This window comes from Anabrus simplex, chromosome 1, assembly GCF_040414725.1.
Source record: "Anabrus simplex isolate iqAnaSimp1 chromosome 1, ASM4041472v1, whole genome shotgun sequence".
NCBI lineage: Eukaryota > Metazoa > Arthropoda > Insecta > Orthoptera > Tettigoniidae > Anabrus > Anabrus simplex.
This window is the reverse complement of record NC_090265.1, coordinates 176142699-176164630: the sequence shown is the minus strand read 5'-3', so window position 1 is coordinate 176164630 and position 21932 is coordinate 176142699.

The following is a 21932-nucleotide window of genomic DNA, read 5'->3' as shown; positions in this document are numbered from 1 at the left end:
TTAACATTTAGGCTTAAGGTATCTCACGTTCACGTAAAAGCAACTCTGAAAGGCACCATTGCTTATTTTCAACTAAACTTGACTACAGTTTGCACATCCGGATCATAGAATGTTCTACAATAATAAATAACCTATTTACTCAAAAATAAATATTTTAGAGTTAGATTACCTAATTCATGTTCAGCTACGCTTTCGAACTGTTGTTCATTTATTGTTACTTGTATAGATGGCAGTATGTTACAACATGACCAGGACGGATGCTTCCTGAAAGCGATTTCAAAAGCTGAGAAGTGGAACGAAGCATTTGAGAGTAACAGTCGTATAAAGCCTGCCTGTCAAGGCTTTAATGGGCAGCGATTCTGAATGGGTAAACCAATAATGATCGAAACATGGGTTCTGGAAATTTGTATATTGCTAAAAGAGACAGGAATTAATATATTGAGATAATCCATTGATACAGTAACTCGTTTGTATATCGGGTTGATTACTCGTAAAAGGAATGTACTAGAGAAACCATAAGTTTAACATCTGTTATTATCAGTTGGTAATTTCGCCATCTCAGTGGAGGATGATCCCACAACAAAGCAAAGTTCGTTAGTCTCCATAATTGCCCGAGATAATCCCGGCGATATTAAAGTCCTTCCCAATACCAGAGAGTTAAATTTACAGCTTACTCAGAATGGTGTACAACATAACATATCTCTGTTCGTTTTTTTCAAATGATTAAAGTTCTCTCGTATCTAAATGTAAATAGCACTTTTTATAAATACCTTAAATGGAGCGATTGTGTTAAACAGAATACCTTTCCTACGATTATAAAGTATGTTAATAAATAAATCTAAACCAATGTTGGTAGGCATTGTAAAGAGAAACCAAATATACATCTCCATTTATTTAGAAATAATCTGTATTAAAAGCTGCCATTAAAAATAAGGTAAAACATACCGGTATCAAATTTAATCTATGCAGTTCCATTATGAAAAACCTCTAAATTATAAAGGAGATATGATAAGCAGTATAATTATTGCTACATTTCAGTGCTGTGGGAGTGGTGTATCAGGAACGCGATGGAGCCTCGGAGGACGAAGGTCACAATTTCTGGGATGCGCATCATTGGAAGTTGGAAGCTCTTCTATGTGGCGACAAAGTAACGAGGTACGGTACCACGAGATCCGACCATTATCCTTATTATTTCAATTTCCTGAACATGGTATTTAGATTTGCAGTAAGGGATAGTGGGTTTATATTTAATTTGTAGATTGACCTCCTCTAGCTGACCACTATGGTGCTCGAACCTGACAGTCGGATCTAAGAAGAACTGTTGTATTTAAGGGCTACGATGTCAATTCTCTGTAAACTTCGGCTTATGGACAGTCCGTGTACCTCCTTAATGTACATTGTATCCATTCTTTATCAGTTCTGAAGGATCTGATGTGGTGGTGCCGCGTGATTTTTAGGAACTCCCCGCATCTGCAGAATCCCAGGACATGACTAAGAGTTTATTTCTCTCCGTTGCAATGCCGACAGAGGTTGTTGTCCAGGGATGTGCCTGGCACGGAACGCACCGCAGAAACATTAACAGTCGTCTCTATAGCCTCTCTCCACTCGTTACAACATAGTCCGGTATGATCTCGCATCCAAAAGTTTGCTGGTGTGACTTCTTTGTAAATTGGTACTCCGAGTCCTTTTTGCGGTAGTGAACATCAGGAGTTCAATTCGCATTCTCGTAGCTCTTGTCGGATTTTCTTAGTAACGTACTGGCCGTTCTGGAGGGTATTTTCTGAGCATCGGGGTTTGTTAATTTGAGACGTTCTCTACATTCCCGACTATCCATGTGAGAATCCCTCGAAGCAGCATCAAGTGGATTTTCAGCCTTAAGCAAGATGTTGAAGGCATTAATGCACTGTAGGTACACTTTCGACGATGTTTTTAAAAAGAGCGAGTCCTTTTTATTTCTTTTCAGTGTACAGCATGCCATCTGGAATATCCCTACGCAACCGCAATATCTCTTTGTTTTACTTTTAATCATTTTATCGCTATCGGATAACAACTTCTGTGCGGTTTTCTTGAAACTGCATGCCAGGAAATGATATATTGGTACAGAATGAAGAATTCAGGATTATGAGCTATTGGTTTTCGTTAAGATGTGACGACGAAGTTAGAATTTGGAGATTATTTTGAAAATATTTCATTGCGGCTGTCTTGTCGAACACTATTGTATCCCTAAAGTTAGTTCCAAGATAAAGAATTTGTCCGCCGTCTGCAATTAAGTCAATCCTAAAGTCTTCCTCTACGAATAGCGACCCTTGCTTAAATTCGCCTCCGATTACACATATCCCTGTACACTTCTGAGGATTGATATCAAGTCCATTATATTTAAAACTCCCACAGGCTTGCCGAGTAAGATCTAAAGCTGATTCTTTGTTCTTCCCGACGATGTCGGTGTCGTCAGCAAAGCCCATTGCATTATTGTATCTTATTATTTTGGACTGCATATAAATATGGGACTGGGAGGCGTGACCAGTCTTAAGGAAAATAATGGATAGAAACAGCATTAGGAGATACAATTATCGTTGAGTTCATTTTCCTATGCCATTGTGTAAAGGAAAATGAACCTTAAATGCATTATACTGTAGGAGTGCGTAAATACCTCATGCAAGCTACATTCCTACAGTACGGTATGGTACTTCGGACTGGAGAACTTTTAGAAGATGGCTGTGCCCGATATTGTCAAACTCCTTTCGAATCTCCAAAATGTTACCATAATGTCTTCTTTCCTCTGTTTATCAGATTTTAACCATGCGCCGAGATTGGAAGTATTTATAACGGTGCCTGAAGTTGAACAGAATCCTAGCTGTTGTCATTTACATTGGATGCACTCACGTAGGCGACTGTCGTATACTCTTTTTATTACTCTCCCAATGACTGAACAGATAGTGATGGGTCACCAGTTCGACACAACCTTTGGACCACCTTTCTTATATAACAAAACTCTAGATGCATTTCGCAGAAATTCGTGAATTTTACCTATATGTAGCGTTCTGGTTGTTATTTTTGCGATAATAGCCTGTAGGTCATGATCTTGAAGGACTCGCATCAGAACGCAATCTGGCCCGGTGTAGTTCTACTACGACATGACGGACGGCAACAGTAATTTCCTCCTTCGACACGGTGTACACTAACGTTTAATTTCCACACTTCAGTGAATTTAGACGGGTAAGTTTCACTTTTATATGCATTTTCATGGGAAAATTTACCGGAAAAGAAACAATGGTTGTTTCGAAGATCAATTTTACACACTTTGGATTTGTTTTTCAATACCCACATCACTGCCTACCGTCTCTGGTTGTACCTAGGTAGAACTCGTATTGAGTCAGTTCATAGATATATTTTTCGCGTCTTTTTCGCGAGCACGTTTATCTGTACGCTGTGGATTTGACGAGTGACTGTAGCGTTTTTCGCTAAACGTCGTTTCTTCCTAGCCTTATCAAATTTTCGGAGATGCCGATGTGCCGGAATTTATTCCCACAAAAGTTCTTTTACGTGTCAGTAAATCCACCGATACCCCCCGTGGATGGGCGACGTAAAGAAGAATACACACAGGGTATTTCTTGCCTGTCGTAAGAGGTGGCTAAAAGGGGCAACCAAGCGATGAAGGAACTGAAACCATGAGATTACTTGCGATCAGTACCATTAATTGAGGAACACAGTGGGTGAACATTCCTTGCGATTAGAACCATTATGTAAGGGACACCACTGGTCTGGGCGTTGCCTGTGATTAGTACCATCGTGTGCATTCCACCGAGACGGGGGCCGGGCACTTGGCATAACGGGTTGGTATCCTGCTGGAGGAGCTGCCGTGCGCCGCGCTGAATTGCGTTGGTTCCCTTGTTGTTCACAGGGGACGGGCCTGCGTTTTCTATGAGTAGTACCAGGATATGAGGAGCACCATGGGTCTGCAATGCCTTTCAATAGTGTCTTTATATGATTAACATCACGGATCTGTGTTACTGTGGGTGGTACCATAATATGCGATGCACGGTGGGTCTACATTGCCTATGATTAGTACCACCAATGAGCAACACCATGAGTACACGTGGCCTGTGATTAGTTCCGCTATGTGAGGAACACCACTGGCATACCGGCTCCCATGATTAGTCCCACTAAGTGAGGAACACAAGAGACAATCCCTCTCATCGCAAGTTTAAAGTGGTTTGCCGTGAGCATTTGCTGAGTAGATCCCGCTGACTTGCTGGAAAATTGTTCAGTGAATGAAGAAACGAATGAGCTGAATGAATGGATTACTGCAGTTATGTCATTTAAGTGTACTTTATTTTGTGTAATTTAAAATTAAGAATTTTATTCTTATTCTTATTCTTATTCTTTTATTATTCTTCTTCTCCTCCTTATTCTTCTTCTTCTTATTATTATTATTGTACCGGGAGGTACACCTCAACTCCGTACATTCAAATGAGCGCCTTAATGGACTCCTCTATCGACCAAAATGTGAAAATGCTGCTACTTAATGCTGAGACTTTTATCAGAAGATGTCACTACTAAAATATTAAGGAATTGTGTTATTGTGAAGTTTCCTAAACTGATTGAATTTCTCCTTGTTTTGTTTGGCTGTACATCAAGAAGTTTGGATATTTTTCCACAGATGACTCTACCAAAAACTCTGATCATGCACTCTGGTGCAATTTGGAAGAACTTATACTTAAAGAAGTTTCGTATTTCTAGGATTGCATAACTGAATCCATGTTCATTAATTTTTGGGTTGGCAATACTTCTTTTCTTTCGGACAGTTTTGAATCTGGCTAATCAGGAATTTTTGTAATTAATTTTAAACCAATCCCGCATTTTTTGTTTACTTTGAATTTGTCAATAAAAATTAAGAGTATGTGTCCTAATTAGTCCTGAATTCTCTCGAACCTTTCCTGAGGGTATATAAACTGCGTGGCCACTTTGTCAATTGATCGTCTTCTTTCTATGTGTGTGTGTTAAGGCAGGAGTAGGGGCGCCTCTTTCTTAGGCCGGCAGAACATCTACAAGGTAATGGCCGCGTAAATTCTATCTTTCTTGCTATCTCTACAAATTTATCCGAGGGGAAGGTCCGAATATTTAACTATGTAACAAACTTTTCTAAAATGTAAATCTTTTTTCAGTTAATGTAAAATGTCATAAAGTCTTTAACTGTAAATCGGGGATAGAGAGTGAGTTACCCTCTCGAGCTCCCCTTCATCTTGGTTTGAGGTGACTACGATTTAGTAACTGTTTTATTTTTCTGTAATGTATTAAAATAATTTCCATGCGAGCCACCTCAGTAGTTTGGGACTAGCCCCAGTTTCATCGGCCGAGAGCCCTGTAGGTTGTAAAATTTTCATTATCTGGGAGAGCAGTATACGCCTCCTTTCAGTTTGTGTTTGGGCCGTTTATTTAACCTGTTCTTTTTTCGCTAAGGCCGAGTAGGTTGGGTACTAGATATCCCTGTGTTGAACTATTTCAATTGGTAAATAGTGCCTTTAGAGGCCAGAGATTGTATGTTTTTGATGTAATGTTGCCTTGAGTAGGCTGGAAGAAACTGAGAGCCTGTAAACCCTTCTTTAAGTTTTCTGCAGTAGTTAAGGGTACCTTCGGAAGGCTAGATATTGTACTTTTGGGGGCAAGCGCTCTTGAATTAGGGGATTTCTGCCCTTTCCTAAATTATACCTCTTTCCATTGTAAATTTGTTACCTGGGGGCTTGAAGTCCAGAATTGTTAAAGTTCTGAATCTTGAATTTTCCAATTTTTGAAATTGCCATTGTACCTGTAACCTCATGTTGTTGTGAAAAGATTGTTAAGTTTGCAATTTAAATATAACCTTTGTTAAAGTTTTAAATTCAATTTTGATGTGGTAGTTAGATCCATTCAATACCCGCACCTTCCTTAACGTCCTTCTTCTCCACGGGTAACCCGTAACAATTATTATCATCAATTATGCTATTAATATTATGTGTTTCATTTGTGCCTGTAATTATGTAAATTTATACTCTTCTAGTGGTTAAGTGTAAGAGAAAGCCTTGAGCCTTAACTTCGTCACCTATATAGGTATTATCTATCTATCTATCTATCTATCTATCTATCTATCTATCTATCTATCTATCTATCTATCTATCTATCAATCTGCGTTGCTTGTGAGTAGTACCCTTATGGGAGGAACACTATGGGTCTGTGTTACCTGTGAGTGGTACCATTGTGCGCGACATGCCATGGGTCTATAATACGTTTGATCTGTACCACCATATGAGGATCATAATGGTTATGATTTACTAGTGATTAGTAAAATTGTGAGTAGCAGGTGATCTAAATTTTGGACCCCTGTGGACAACAAGCATCATCTCAGAATATGAGGCATTCTGAATAGGATCCAATGATTGTTTTGGATTTATGACCATTTTTAACACCATCGTTCACTTTAGATTTTAGTCAGTGGATACATTCTAAAGATTTAATTGTCGTTTCATTTCATTGCATCTCGTACCATTAAGGGACGATGATCTAGCTGTTATTCCTCTTTAAACAACAATAATAATCATCATCACAATCATCAAATCTACGGACACGAGGCTGACGTGTTTGAGCACCCTCAAGTACCTCCGGACTGAGTCAGGATTGAACCTGCAGGTTGGAGTCAGAAGGACAACGGCTCAACGGTCTGAGCCATCCAGCCCGGCACGGCACTTTCACAGTAGTTCTTTATCCTTCTGGCAATTTTCAAAAGCGTGGATGCAACTACGGTCTTTGAAACTTGTGGCCATCGTTCTTTCGTTGACCTGAAAAATGAAAACCTACAACCTGTTTTTCACTCATTGACCGTGTCAGGGATGGAATGAATGAAGCAGATATAGGCTATTAGTACGATGGGGTCGCCACTCACAAAGTGATTTATTAATGACAGATAGATGCTATGAAATGAGAATGGACAGTGTTGCTGCAATGAAAGATGACAGGGAAAATCGGAGTACCCGGATAAAAACCTGTCCCGCCTCCGCTTTGTCCAGCACAAATCTCACATGGAGTGACCGGGATTTGAACCACGGTATCCAGCGGTGAGAGGCTGCCGCTGCCGTCTGAGCCACAGAGGCTCTTATTCGTTGACCTGAAAATGCCATGAAAATAGTATAGACAATTCGCAGTGCCTGTTATCAGAAATTCAACATAGACAGACCCAGTAACAGCACTGAACTGGTGCACCCATTGTTCATTGACTCATTAACTATATCCTTTCATTTGTGTCAGCTTGGTACACTGAGTAATAAAACTGACGTCTTATAAATCGCACACCACTGCACAACGCTTGATTCGCATGTATGCACTGGTGTGGATATTCCGCGTCACATTCTGCTTTAATTATCATAGCCCGTAGTAAAGACTGCATTTCTAACCGATATAGTCCAGAAGCTTGACAATTTTAAAATTAATTAACCTTAAGTATGGCTTATGAATTACGTTATAAGCTCACTTCCATTTCAACCAACGAATACGTTCATATAAATCCGAATAACACAAGGATTACATTTATAGAAAAAGGTTTGTACGAGTACAAAATAGGACTCGGCGGCAACATGAGAAGGTACAAGAGTACATACGTCGGTAAATGTTACGCGTATTTCCCACAGAGTAACATAACCGATTCTAGAGTGCAGGAAGTGGTCTGGCATGTGCTTCTACCACCCCTACTTGCCCAGCGGTTAGGGGAAGGCACAGCGACGTGTGTTGGCCTTCGATAACAAACGGGTTCAATAACCCCTATACTCTGCTGCTGTAATATACTACACGAGAGCAGTAAGACATTACCGGCGTTTCCTACTACGGCCGTTCAAAACACATTAGGTCCTGACATATTTGTCTCATTTATGGGGCAACTGATAGGACAAGGTAAAAAATTCATAGCATATGTTCTGAGATGTATTTTTCTTTACCGACAAGCAAATTACCTGCACGTATACCCCTAACACTCTGTATAGTACAATCAAGTGTCTCACCATTCAATATATTGATTTACGTACTGACACTATGAACACGTCGAATAGGGCACTTTAGCACTACATTATTATATGTAGTGGTTATTCTTAATTTGGATATCGGAAGAACTTCTACGTAGTTTGGTAATTCAGTTGATTAAGAGTGATCACGCCAGTACTTATCAAATAAATATTAAGAAGAAAATTTTAAAAACGTCGACACTAATTGTGTATCAAAACATAATCTGTACGAATGTTATGCACGGCCATGACAATAGATTAAGATAAGACTACCGATTGAACATAAAATTGCCTGTTTAGAGGGAATGGTTCAATTATTTTCATAAATCAAGGCCATAGTTCAGGGGGTAGAGCGGTCATATTCCAAGTGCTGTGTACCTGTCGATTATTGGAAGTTGCAACGTCTGTGATGAATTTTTCGAAGTGTTTATTGCATTGCATCACATAAGAAGTAATACCCTGTATCAAACAATACTCTTCCTATCCATTATGTTACTTAGAACAGGTCACCCCTCCCAGTCACTTGTCGATATACAGTCCATCCGAACAATTTTCGTTTTGCTAATTTTCCTGTGGTTACATGTAAAGTAAAATGAACCTTATCATACAGTAATGTAGGTATATATATTTGAATGCCATATTGTCTGGAAATGCATTTGCTGGCAGGACCTAGTGTTTACAGTGCACTATGTCTTCTGGTATAGGCTAGAGCAATTTTGTTACTTTCATACATCTGTCTCTGTCTTATCCTTGGCTTTGACAATATGAAAGTAACTGAGGTATGAGCGATGCTAGTAATGCCAATCCTTATGCAGCTAGTCCCTGCTATGAATGGTGTGAAAATGTTGCTCATAGGGTCGGTTGGTGCATGCATTTCAGTGCGCTTGGCAGACTGATATGTAATAGCAAATCTAGCTCGTAGAGGAAAGCAACGGGAAACCACCTCGCTCCTCATTTCCCTAGTACGCCTCTTCAGTGATGCCTAGGCCATCTATGACAGCTGATGGCAGAGATGTTGAGGATCCCACAAGCGTTAGCGCTGACGCACTAAACATACATACATACTGTATATAAGGTTCGTTTTCCTTTATACACAGGCGTTTCGAAATGAACACAACGGAAATTATTCTGATGGAGTGCACATCCATGCGGGGCTGGGAGGCGTGATCAGTCTTAACGAAAATGGACGGGAAGAGCATTGAGTGGTACAAAGCATTGATTCTTAGGCGCCAATTAGTGATTTTTCACATTCAAGGCACCGATACTTCACAATTGTAGTCGGTCAACATGGTCTTCTATAACACATTAGGCTGTATAAGGGAATCGTTTAACTTTATACTGAAATTTGTAGTCAGGGTACAGACGTCATAAGATAGACACCTAATCTCTTGTGCCTAAATCCTGGCACGGTGATGCATCAGCTTCACACGTTGTCCGTTAATTACGTACTCTCTTCAACTGTAAATACAGTAGGTGTGCTAAGAATATAGGTAAATACGAGGTGTGATCATGCCCTGCAATTCTTTCGTTTGTTCGATACACTGTAAAGCTTTAAATTTGCAGTTACATTCTTCCGTTTCACACAATATTCCAGTATTTGTGCAGATATCTTCGTACCTTAACATATGTACGATCCAGATGTTTCTCCTTCGAGTAACAATATTCCACAAACATGGGCTCTCAACAATACTCGTTAGCAATTCATCATTTGTTACTGTACATATCCATCATTCTGTATCAAGGAATCTCGAATGCTGCAGTCCGTATTGTGTCGTTCAAAGGGTCCTGCTTTTACCGCCATGCAGTGGTATGTTCCGTTCCACACGTACATCCCCAGCGTACATTGTCTACGATTTATACTGATATTCTTGGTTTTGAAGTTATCCTTTTATTACTGATGGCTAATATGGATAGGTTGATGTGGCTGGCTATATCTGATTTTATAAGTTTCCCTGTACAGTTTCGAAACGTTCACCCCTGGAAAATCAATGGCACTGTGCAAGCTGGCAGCTTGGTTTTGGGTTCATTAATGTGAATGGTGAAAGTGCTGAAGTTAATTTCTGCCAGAATTGCAATTACTTGACTGATGCATTAGAGGCGTGAACATTCTCTGCAGTTATTCAGTTTAACACAATCTTCAGGAATTTTGTGCAGCGATTTTCGTGCCTTGCCACATGCCCGATCCGACTGTCTTTTCTTCGAGCCATTACATTCCTGTACAGTTTCCACATCATCCTGCTATCTTTGCACTTGACATCCAGATCCCTCAGCACCATAAACGATTTCTCCCACTCACCTTTACTGAAGTCCTACTCCTTGATTGAATGGTCAGCATACTGCCTATTGGCTCAGAAATCCCCGGTTTCGATTTCCGGTTAGTTTATCTGCGTATGTTTTATTCCTCTGTCTCGGGGGCTGGGAATTTGTGTTTGTCCTAATACACGTCTCTGCATTACCACACAACACAACTCAACTCAACACTACAAAGGACAACACAACACGACAAACCACCACAGAAACACTTCACAGAGAACACATCCCTCCACACTGGGTTGATTTCAGGAAGGTAATCCATGCAAAAAACTCGGCCGAAAGTAAATTAAGTACCGACGAAAATAAATTCAGAAAAAGGTCAGTAAGAAGACTAAACTTTATCAAATGCATTCCCTACATCTATGACGGCGAATCACTTGTCAAGGTACTTCCTCAGGCGTTCCTCTGTGATCATTATTACTGAGAAGGTAGCTTCTGGTGTTTCTATACATATCCTAAATTTAAAATGATCTTCTGTGAGAGCCATATTCATCATCAAGTTGCTTCAGAATAATATTCCGGTTTCGGAGTTGTAAGCACTGAGTGCGGTACTGTTCACGTTTCTTTGCAGATGCCTTTTCAGGGATACGTACAATAATACACATACTGAAGACAGATGGATGTCGAATAGGGCTGTCATCAATTAATGTAGTAAGATAGTGTGTCAGTGAACACATTATCAGACCACTATTTGATCTTATGACCAATATAACTAAATTTATAACACTTTTTTAATTGTTATTCTTTCTTTAATTTCGAGTATATGTCCGGAGGAAGGAGGAAATTATATCGTAGTTGCGCCGGAGAATACCGTTATGTGACAATGATGAGGAAAGAAATACTGACCCACCCACAGCACATGTGTCATTTGGAACGAAAATTCGTTGAGACAGCTCATGCAATAATGAACCTTAGATGACAGAACATTTCTGGTCACAGTTTTAAAATGAAATATTATCACATTACGGATTTTTTAGGCACAACGTCAATATATCTGTTCAGGGACAGGCTCTACGAGTTATCAGTAGTATTTCTTTCTTGTGATCTTATCTTCTAAATTTCAGAGTTGACTATCCGTTTTAAGAATGACGTCGAGTTTTGCAAACGTGACCTGCTCTATAAAGCGAACATCCGCGGTGGTATCAGATGATGAGAGTTTTTGAAGACTATTCCTATCGATATCGACGCATTTTATAAGCTTAATATTGCGAGCAAGGCCGGCCTCTTACCGCTGGGTTCCGTGGTTCAAATCCCGTTCACTCCCTGTGAGATTTATGCTGGACAAAGCGGAGGCAGGATGGGTTTTTCTCCCGGTACTCTGGTTTTCCATGTCATCATTCATTCGAGCAACACTATCCAATATTATTTCATTTCATCTGTCATTCATTAATCATTGCCCCAGAGGAGTGCGACAGGCATCGGCAGCCGGCACAATTCCTATCCTCGCCGCCAGATAGGGGCTTCATTCATTCCATTTCTGACCCGGGCGAATGACTGGAAACAGGCCGTGGATTTTCATTTTCATTGCGAGCAAGGCACTTGACAGTAGCGCCTTTTAGGAGTAAATTTGGCGCTACCATACAATGCACTCCTCTGTAGCTTATAAATGTGTTACTTTTTCTGGTTTAATCTCAAATATCCCTAACAAGAACGAAATCCAAGTGCCAGTTCCTGTTAACATTGTGTCATTCCGACTGACGAAATTATCTTTTCATGTGTTATTGCGAGACCAAATATCCGAGATTGGTCAGGTATAAAATTTCACGTCCAATATGCTCATAATCAGAATCCAATGATGATCTAACAAACTTCCCCCTTGTACCGGATTAACTACTTTTATTGTTCTAATTCAACCTTCGGGTCCACGGCTGTCGTAAACTGATCTCGACAGTATTACAAGCTGTATATAAGGCCTAGAGTGTCCTTCATTTTCCACACGTTATTGCCCGTTTTATTTCTTTGCATATCGATCAGATTACTTCAATTCAGCGCTTCAGCTCTCTAAACCACTGGTTGCTAAGCTATAGTGTGACCCTGAGGGGGTTAGTTTAAATAACCTCTTCCAGACTCTCTTTATAGGATATCGTCACCACATCTTTAAATGCACCTTTTTAACTTTTGTTTCTGGGAGACTAGTCTTTTTACTGACGAAAAGGTGCTATGTTTAAAAGGTGGTACTTTTTGTATTTAAAATATTCAGGTGAATAAACGTCAGTAGAAATAATTAATTTAGTTACACGTTTATTTAAACAGCTCTTCAGGCACACTCATTAAACTTGAAACGGGGGCTTGGTATTGACATTTTGTTAACGCAAGTTTATTTTTATATATTTCAATGGACATTCGTGTTTCAGCCACACAACCTAGTTACTGTACTATTCTTAATTTTGAAATCCTCTCATTTATTCTACATCATTATTAAGTATGTGTTCCTCGGAGACAAATATTTGTAATTATGATATGAGAAGGGGGAAGCTCACTCCTCATCTTATTAAGGACGAGTCATTTTAGCACCGTCATCGATTCTTGTGTTTCCCTATAACCGGATAAACTTGCTGTAAGTGATGCTATTTCAGGATGCAACCAGCCTCCGATCTGATGACCTAACAGACAGACACATCAACTCTCTACTAGCCAATAACTGTAGCTGTTTATGAAACAAGTCCAGAAGTTAATCGTACATTGATCAGAATAAGATAGATCGTCCCGTAAGGTGAAATTATTGAAAATGTAATTTTCTTGGAGATTCAAACACGATCAACATACATGTCGTCACTCGTATGCAAAAACCGCGAAAGGGACAATGCTCTTACTATCCATTATTTCCCTTAAGATTAGTTACGCCTCTCAGCCACATATTGGTATTCAGTCCAACAAGTGATAAGTTCATTTTCCTTTGCGTGTGTGTAAGGGAAGATGAACCTTATTGTACTGCACTCTAGGAATGTGTGTTTGCATGACATACTTACCCACACCTAGAGTATGATGTACTTCAGATTCATTTTCCTTTACACTATAAGAAAGGAAAATGGATACATAAAATGTTTCTGATGGACTGCATATCCATGTGTGGCTGGGAGGCGTGACCGGTTTTAAAGTAAATAATCGACAGGAAGAGTATTGTCACATTCGCGGTTTTTGGCACGGCAGCTACGATATGTAACATTACACTCAGCTCTTTTCCATATAAAGACATAGGTTCTTCACTTGATCAATACATGATGCTGTTGCACATTAATTTGCTTTGTGGTTGAACGTGACAATGTAAAATCGTTTGTTAAACAGAAGGCATTATAATGTTGTTGGTTCCACTTCCTACTTTTATGGTTTGCGAAGACTGCGAGGTGCCGGAATTTTACACCACAGGAATTCCTTTACATGCCAGCAAATCTACCAAGAGGAGATTTGTATGCTTGAGCAACTTAAATACCAATGGACTGAGCCGTGAAAACAAACTCACTAATTAGGGATCAGAAACCCTGCGTTGTACAGTAAAATAAAGTAAATATGTAGCACTAACATATCCCATGCGGAATATCTACACATCAGATGTTGTACGATTAGAAAAGAAAGTTGTAAAAGAACTACGTACTTTTACCCATGTAGGTGGAAGAAGCATTTTCTGACAGACGTTTCTTGTTTCTTGCCTTCTTGTTCCGTTGAAGAAGCGAAGCACTTTGGAAGCTTAACTTTCATTCGCATTTCATTGTAGCAATGTTTTATGAAATTATTTCATGACAGGCGCCATCGAATTTCTCTACATACACAATCTGTAATTTGACGGGCTGGGTAACAAGGACGGTAGATCGTTGGCCTCAACCCAACTTGGCAGGTTCGATTCTGGCTCAGTCCGGTGGTATTTGAAGGTGCTCAAATACGTTAGCCTCGTGTTGGTAGATTTACTAGCACGTCAAAGAACTCCTATGGGGAAAATCCGGTACCTCGGCGTCTCCAAAAACCGTAAAATTAGCTAATGGGACGTAAAAACGGTAACATTATTATTATTATTATTATTATTATTATTATTATTATTATTTTTTTTGCTAGGGGCTTTACGTCGCACCGACACAGATAGGTCTTATGGCGACGATGGGATAGGAAAGGCCTAGGAGTTGGAAGGAAGCGGCCGTGGCCTTAATTAAGGTACAGCCCCAGCATTTGCCTGGTGTGAAAATGGGAAACCACGGAAAACCATTTTCAGGGCTGCCGATAGTGGGATTCGAACCTACTATCTCCCGGATGCATTATTATTATTATTATTATTATTATTATTATTATTATTATTATTATTATTATTATTATTATTATTATTATTATTAAACAATTTTATGACTACAACAAATAGTGAGCTAAAGAATCCCACTCGGGAAAGTCCTACGTAAAGTTTCCCGTGGCTGAATACAGATTTTGATAGATTAAGGCAGCATTTTTACTGCCCCGATGTCTAGAGGTAACGAGCTACTTCTCACCCGGAAGGAGCCAGGTTCAATTTCTGGCTATTTCAAGTATTGTTATCTGGAACTGAGGGCTGGTTCCAGATACAATTAGCTTACGTAAGAGAAATGAAGGAGGTATCTGACTGTAAGATAGTAGCCTCGGCCTAGACAGCTAAGAACAACGGGCGATAGGATTCATTAACCCTCTACTGCATGAATTATTTTTCGTTTTCGTTTGGTGAAGAAAATTTCAAGCTTTAATGTTCAACATACGTTCAGTGTATTATATTTACCAGCAACACTCGTATGTGATGTGGATTGCCATAGTTGAATATATTTACGATTTTTCACGATTTTACGCTAAGCTTTTAACATTCAAAGACCAAACATTACTACCTACTGGCCATGGGTACGTACTGCAAGGCGCAAGTACAACTTGCAGAACCGTAGGTCGGTAATGTCTTTGAGGTTGAGCCAGAGGTACTCCTGAAGCCTGTGGTAATGTGATGGGGAGAACCCACGTAAAATAAACGGTGGTTGGTTCGCGTGGATGTTGACGGGGTGGAAGGAGTACCTTTGGTTGTAGGGCTGTTTTGACTTATGTTATGTAAAAAAAATAAATAAACAAGGCATCACTGGGATATGTGTTTAATTGATTGTACAGTTGAAGGTGTGTCGTAAAACTACCTCTGTCTACAATATTTATCCATTTATACAGGTGAAAAGTTATTTGTTGCCTAATGGCAACAGTATGCAGTAGAGGGTTAACTCTAATCACACCTCATCTACAGGCCTTCGTACTCAGCGGCGGTCACTTGGTACACCAAAATCCGACAGAAATATAAGACTATCACCAGGGGGTTGGGGTGGTGAAGCCAGACTGATTTCGTTAAAATAAGAGATGCTGATCATCACTGAGAAAGCTAACCGTATCAGAAACCTCCTTCGTTTAAATTTAAAATTTATACTTTCGTCTGATGGAAGTGTTACTGCGGGCTCTATAGAGTGGCTCGGACGGTACAGCGTTGGATTTCTGAAACCAAATTGACGGTTTCGATCCCGGCTCATTCTGGTGGTATTTGCTCAAATAATCCAGCCAGGGTCAACTATACTGTACTAGGTGGTGGTAAATTTACAGGCACGCAAAATCACTCCTACGGGCAAAATTCCGGCATTTCGGTGCCTCCAAAAATCGTAAATATAGTTAGATGGTTTTTGGCCAATTTGTATTATTATTATTATTATTAGTAGTAGTAGTAATGTTAGTATTAGTAGTAGTAGTACGACAACAGCTTCTGTAGTAACATAATTTAAAATAGTTGCCTGTAATTCCGTACGTTTTCACCCATTGCATATAAGTCTGGAGGATAGTAAGTTTTACAGCAATATGATTAGTGTATCTTTCTCGTTTTCAGTTTGTGCAAAAGAGTTCCAAGTAGTGTTAGGTTCAAATTAAATTTCTTGGGGTAAACAAGTTGATCTCTATGTTCTCTGAAAATACTGTCTATCGTGAACAACTTCATTCCCAATTTTGGAGGACAAGAATGTTGATTTCAATTGATTTTTCGTTAGCAACAGGAAAAGTCGATCTTCCTTCCTGCTGCTGAACGCTGATAGTTGTTCAAAGGTTTATTATATTTGTGGGTAACATTTTGAAGGTTTCTTCATCGCCGATTCTGTGTTGCCTTCCTCTACTTCTAAAAGCCATGTTGAATATTGTATTTCAGGATTCAAAGCGCGCGTGTTCCGAGTGAGTTTCAGCAGATGGAATTTACTCCAACATGTGTCCCATTTCAAACAGCAGGTGATAGTCAGTGTACGTGAGGCCCTGATTCTATAGGATTGATTAGACGCAGTCCCGGTCTCGAAGGCCAAGAATAAAGGCCCTGATGACCACACGACACCTCCTAATCTGTAGGCGTTCGAGTTGCGCAGTGGTCGCTTGCAAGGCCATAGCCCTTCGGGGGCTGTTACGCCATGAAGTTTAGTTTTATTTATTAGACGTAATAATAATAATTATAATAGTAATAATAATAATAATACGTCACTCCTAAGACAAAACCGCGAATGGGACAATGCTCTTCCTATCCATTAGTTTCCTTAAGACTGACCGCGCCTCACAGCCATATATTTATATGCAATCCATCAGAACAAATTTCGTTGAGTTCACTTTCCTATGCTAATGAGTAAAGGATGCTTACAATTTTTTTAAGCCGCACCGACACAGATAGGTCTTTCGGCGACGATGGGATAGGAAAGGCCTAGGAGTGCGAAAGAAGTGACTGTGGCCTTAATTAAGGCACAGCCTGGTGTGAAAATGGGAAACCACGGAAAACCATCTTCATGGCTGCCGACAGTGAGGCTCGAACCTACTACCTTTGGGATGCAAGCTCACAGCTGCGCGGTCCTTACCACACAGCCAGCTCGCCCGGTAATAAAGGAAAATGAATCTTACTATACCGTACTCTAGGAATGTATGTTTGCATGGCATATTTACCCACTCTTAAAGTAGGATGTAGCCTACTTAATGTTCATTTTCTTTTGCACACTCGCATAGAAAAGTGAACTCAACGAAAATTTTTCTGATGGACTGTATATCAATATGTGGCTGGGAGACGTGACAGTTTTAATGGAAATAATGGATAGGAAGAACATTGTCTTAATCGCGGTTTTGTCATAGGAGCGGCGAATAATAATTACAATAAAAACAGAAATAATAATAATACATTTCTAGGTTTTGTTCCTGAAAACTAAGGTCCACATATGGTAAATTAAGTTTCTGTATGTCTAACCCAGAAGATTTAAGATGTCCATTGAGGTTTTGTGCGTGCATGTTGTGGAACTTCTTCTTCAAAATATCTGTGTATGAAATTTCTGCACACAAGCTGCAACAATAATAATAAATGTTAACCGGAATAAAATGTGTTCGGTTGAGTTTAATAAATGTAGGATTATTTATTGAATATTCGGGCAACACTGAAGTCCTACCGCAAAAACGATAACTGAGCTACCGCACTGCTGGGGAACCAACAATTGAGATAATAATGGCGTGTGGCTTCAGAAGAGGCCTGGTGCAGGTTCTTTGAGTTGTCACCGTGTAGACGACCTGCACGTCTGTGAGGAAGTGGTACTACCTGTGATGACTTGTAATAGCGAAGACGGCACACACACAGGCCCCGAGGCATCGGAAGTTACCAGTGAAAGTTAAAATCCCCGACCCGGCCGGGAATCGAGCCCGGGACTCCCTAAACGAAAGGCCAGCGCGCTAACCACTTTGTCATGGAGCCGAAGAAGGTCCTGTTCCTCGTCCTTATGTGCAGCTCTTTTCAGGCGCACCCCTAATAATGTTGAGCTGCATGTACCATTTCAACCACATACAGCTCTCCTGCCATTCCTACATTTCTGGTAGTACCGGAAATCGAACCCGGGCCCCCGAGGACGGCAGCTAATAGTGCTAACCGTTACGATACGGAGACGGATATTTTCCTAATGAAAACTTGATGTTAAAGATTTCTAAACTTTATGTTCACATGTTCTCAAAATTAATGATTGATTGATGCCCGCTTTGAATACATTTATGCGTACATCGATTTTTATATTTTGGTTGGTTTGTACAGGGAGAATAATTTAAGAGTTCAGACTTCTACTCGCATGCCGTGGGAAGTACCGAGTGAGCGCCATATGGCTTGCGTCAACACTGGCGAGATAAGAAGTGTTCACTACCAGCGCGCGGCTGTTTAGCACTTTGTCTCTCAGGTCACTAGAAACGATTGGACTTTTAAGGTGTGTTGTAAGGTGTGTTGTGGGGTTATTGTCAATATGGTTAAATACAATATAGGCCAAAGAATGTTTTGGTTGAGTATTATTTGCACAAGAAGAAGAAACCAGTTAAAAGGTGCCCTCGAAAATTCCGTAAACAATTTCCCGATGCGACAGTACCATCAAAACGTTACGTTCATCAGCTCGTTTACAAGTAGCGTAGTACTGGTTCCGTAAGTAATAAGAAAAAGAAGCGTCGGAGAACAGCTCTCGCACGGGAGAGGTTAGAAGATATACAGGCAAGACACCAGGTCAGTCCACATAAGTTGCTTCGGAGAGTAGCTCCTTCAGCAGGTAATGCAAGAAAATTGTTACATTTACGATCTTATCGGACTCATTCAGACCATAACATACTGCCTACAGATTTCAGTGCAAAAATACGACTTTGCAATTGGCTAATGAATAGTGTCCACGACGGTTTTGTGGACACGAACTTTCTTTTTATGAGCGACGAAGCCTGGTTTCATTTGAGTGGATACGTCAATTCTCAGAACAATAGAATCTGGGATACAGACAATCCGCACATTTTACAGCCGAGACCTCTGCACGATGTGAAGATGGGTGTGTGGTGCGCTATCAGTGCCCGACGAATTGTCGGTCCGATATTTTTTCAGGACAGGATTACTTCTGACCGTTATATTCAAAATATTCTGGAACCATTTTAGCTGAACTGACTGAAGAAGAGAAAAGGTAAGGCTATTTCCAGCAGGATAGTGCAACGGCCCCTACGGCGCGTAGCTCTATGCGACGGTTACGGGAAGTGTTCGATGATGATCAGATCATCAGTGAAGGCTTATGGCCCCCTCGTTCGGCTGATTTAAGCACATGTGATTCTCAACTATGGGGAAATCGTAAAGGAAAAGTTTACAGGAATAATCCTCGAACTGCAGAAGGATTAAAAATTGAAATTAGAAACAATGTGCGTTCTATCGGTGTCCATGAACTACAAAGTGTGTTTCGAAATCTCCTTACAAGATGTGAAATTTGCATTGCAGATGAAGGAGATCACTTTCAGCATCGTCTGTAAATACTGGTGAGTTCGGTTTAATTTTCTAGTTGATTTATTTATTTACTTGTTTATTTACTTATTTATTTATTTATTACTGGTGAGTTCAGTTTAATTTCCTAGTTGATTCATTTATTTGTGTATGCATTTACTTATTTGTCCAGAGCATCTATGTAGCCGGTGAGTTCAGTTTCGTTTAGTTTCTATAGGCGTAATCATGCCGCTTCTTAGAGCCGACTTTGCCTGCTTGTCATTACGGGCACTGCACTCCCTGCCTCCGCTTCTCAGCGCGGTTAATCCTGGGCACTCTGCTTAGAAATTTTAAATTAATCACCCTGTAGAATTGCATCCATATCAATCACCTATGCGCAGAAAATAACTGTTTTATCCCATACATCATTTCTGTTGAAATCTTAAGGAAACAAAATTTCCTCCATTATTCAGGTGATTTAGAATATTTTGGTGGAAACCACTCTTGTTGACTCCTTTTAGTTTCGGAGTGCTAATTTTGTGAAAGGTCAGATTTGTTCTATAAAATTATAGGAAGTTTTTAAATAACTCACTATAAATGAAAATGATTGATGACTTCATCAGTGAGTAAACAAGGGACCTTAGACCCTCTTAATTCGGGAGCAGAGTCTAGTGACCACGGTGCCACTGAGCTCGATAGCTGCAGTCACTTAACTGCGGCCAGTATCCTGTATTCTGGAGATAGTGGGTTCTAACCACACTGTCGGCAGCTCAGAAAATGGTTTACCATGGTTTTCAATTTTCACACCAGGCACATGCTGGGGCTGTACCTTAATTAAGGCCACGGCCGCTTCCTACCCACTCCTAGCCCTTTCCTGTTCCATCGTCGCCATAAGACCTATCTGAGTCAGTGCGACGTAAAGCAACTCGTGACCACCGTGCCGCAAGCCGAGATACTGCTTCCACTACATTTTTTTCCAGTTTGATCGCTTTCACTTTTGTTGTTTGACCTGCATTTTTTACCCTTTCTTATCGTCTGGCTCCGACTATATTACGTTTCTGTACCCTAGCGAATTTTTCTTTTCCACGCTCATTGTGATTCTTCCCTTTATTTCGTCGATGCCAATATGTCCTCGAGGTATCGTATTTTTTTCCCTCTGATACCTCGTAAGAGAGGATGCTTGTACATTGATATTCCCCCTAAGGTACAATCCTACCACCAATCATCTATAATGAATGGTCGAAGAATTATAAATATCTGCAACTCTGCCAGATCTTCACCGACTCAGAGTTTGTGACTTGTCATTTTTGTGAGTTTAATCATTTTAACATTATTGAAAATTATGGCTCCTAAACAAACCTGATTTTCTCTTTGATGTTAAAATTACCTTATAAACATGTAACAGCACATTCTGTCATCTTTGTCAAGAAGTGCCTTAATTTTACAATGACCTCAAAGGGATAATTATCTGTAAAGAATCGATTTTTTAGTCATGATGTTCAGACTTTAACCAATAATAGTCAACTCATCAATTTATGATGTATTCTTTATTCACGAATAAGCTCCAACATAAGCCATGATCTTGAAAAATCCTCAACTACATATACTGTACCTTCGAATAACTGGTATTTATGTTACTAATTTTGTAAGCTTTCAGGTTAGAATTCAATCTTTGAGCCCCATGTAAAGCAGCTCAGCTATCTCAACAACAGTACAGGATCTTTTGATTAACTGAGCCTTCTTTTCTGAAAGGTGGAATTACTTCTCCACTCTGAGGGATGCTATTACCGTTCGCTCCATAATACTAAGCCACTTAGGACGGCGGTGAGCTTAATGGAAGGTGTGAAACTTTTTCTAGTTAACATGAGAAGAACTGCAGATAATGATAAAACTCGCAGGTGTTTTCCAGCAAAGTGGCTTCTTTTAACCTGCCACCTTTTTTAAGCAAGTGGGAGGAAATCGATACAGTCTTACGAACGTATTTGGTTTTAGAAAACTCTCATACTCTATACGATAAGACGATTTAAAAATAGAACATTCTGTATCGGAATCGCAGCCCCAAGTATTCACGTAGAATACGTCCCACGTGATATAGGTATTGTCAAAATGAAATATCTAATCAGTATGTATTTTGATTTCTATTGTTGAGATCTTACATCTCATCTCTTTAAAGAACAACAAAACGACCTTGTGCCTGTACATTCATTATTTTGGCAAAATTTTCTTATAGTTATCCATTTCAGGTTTAATAATGGCCACCTGCATATTTCTATCTTTGGGGTGACTGTCGGTTTTTTCTGCTTGTATGTTTGCGTTCCTGTAACTGAAAACCTACCAGATATATTAAAATACTTCATATTTAG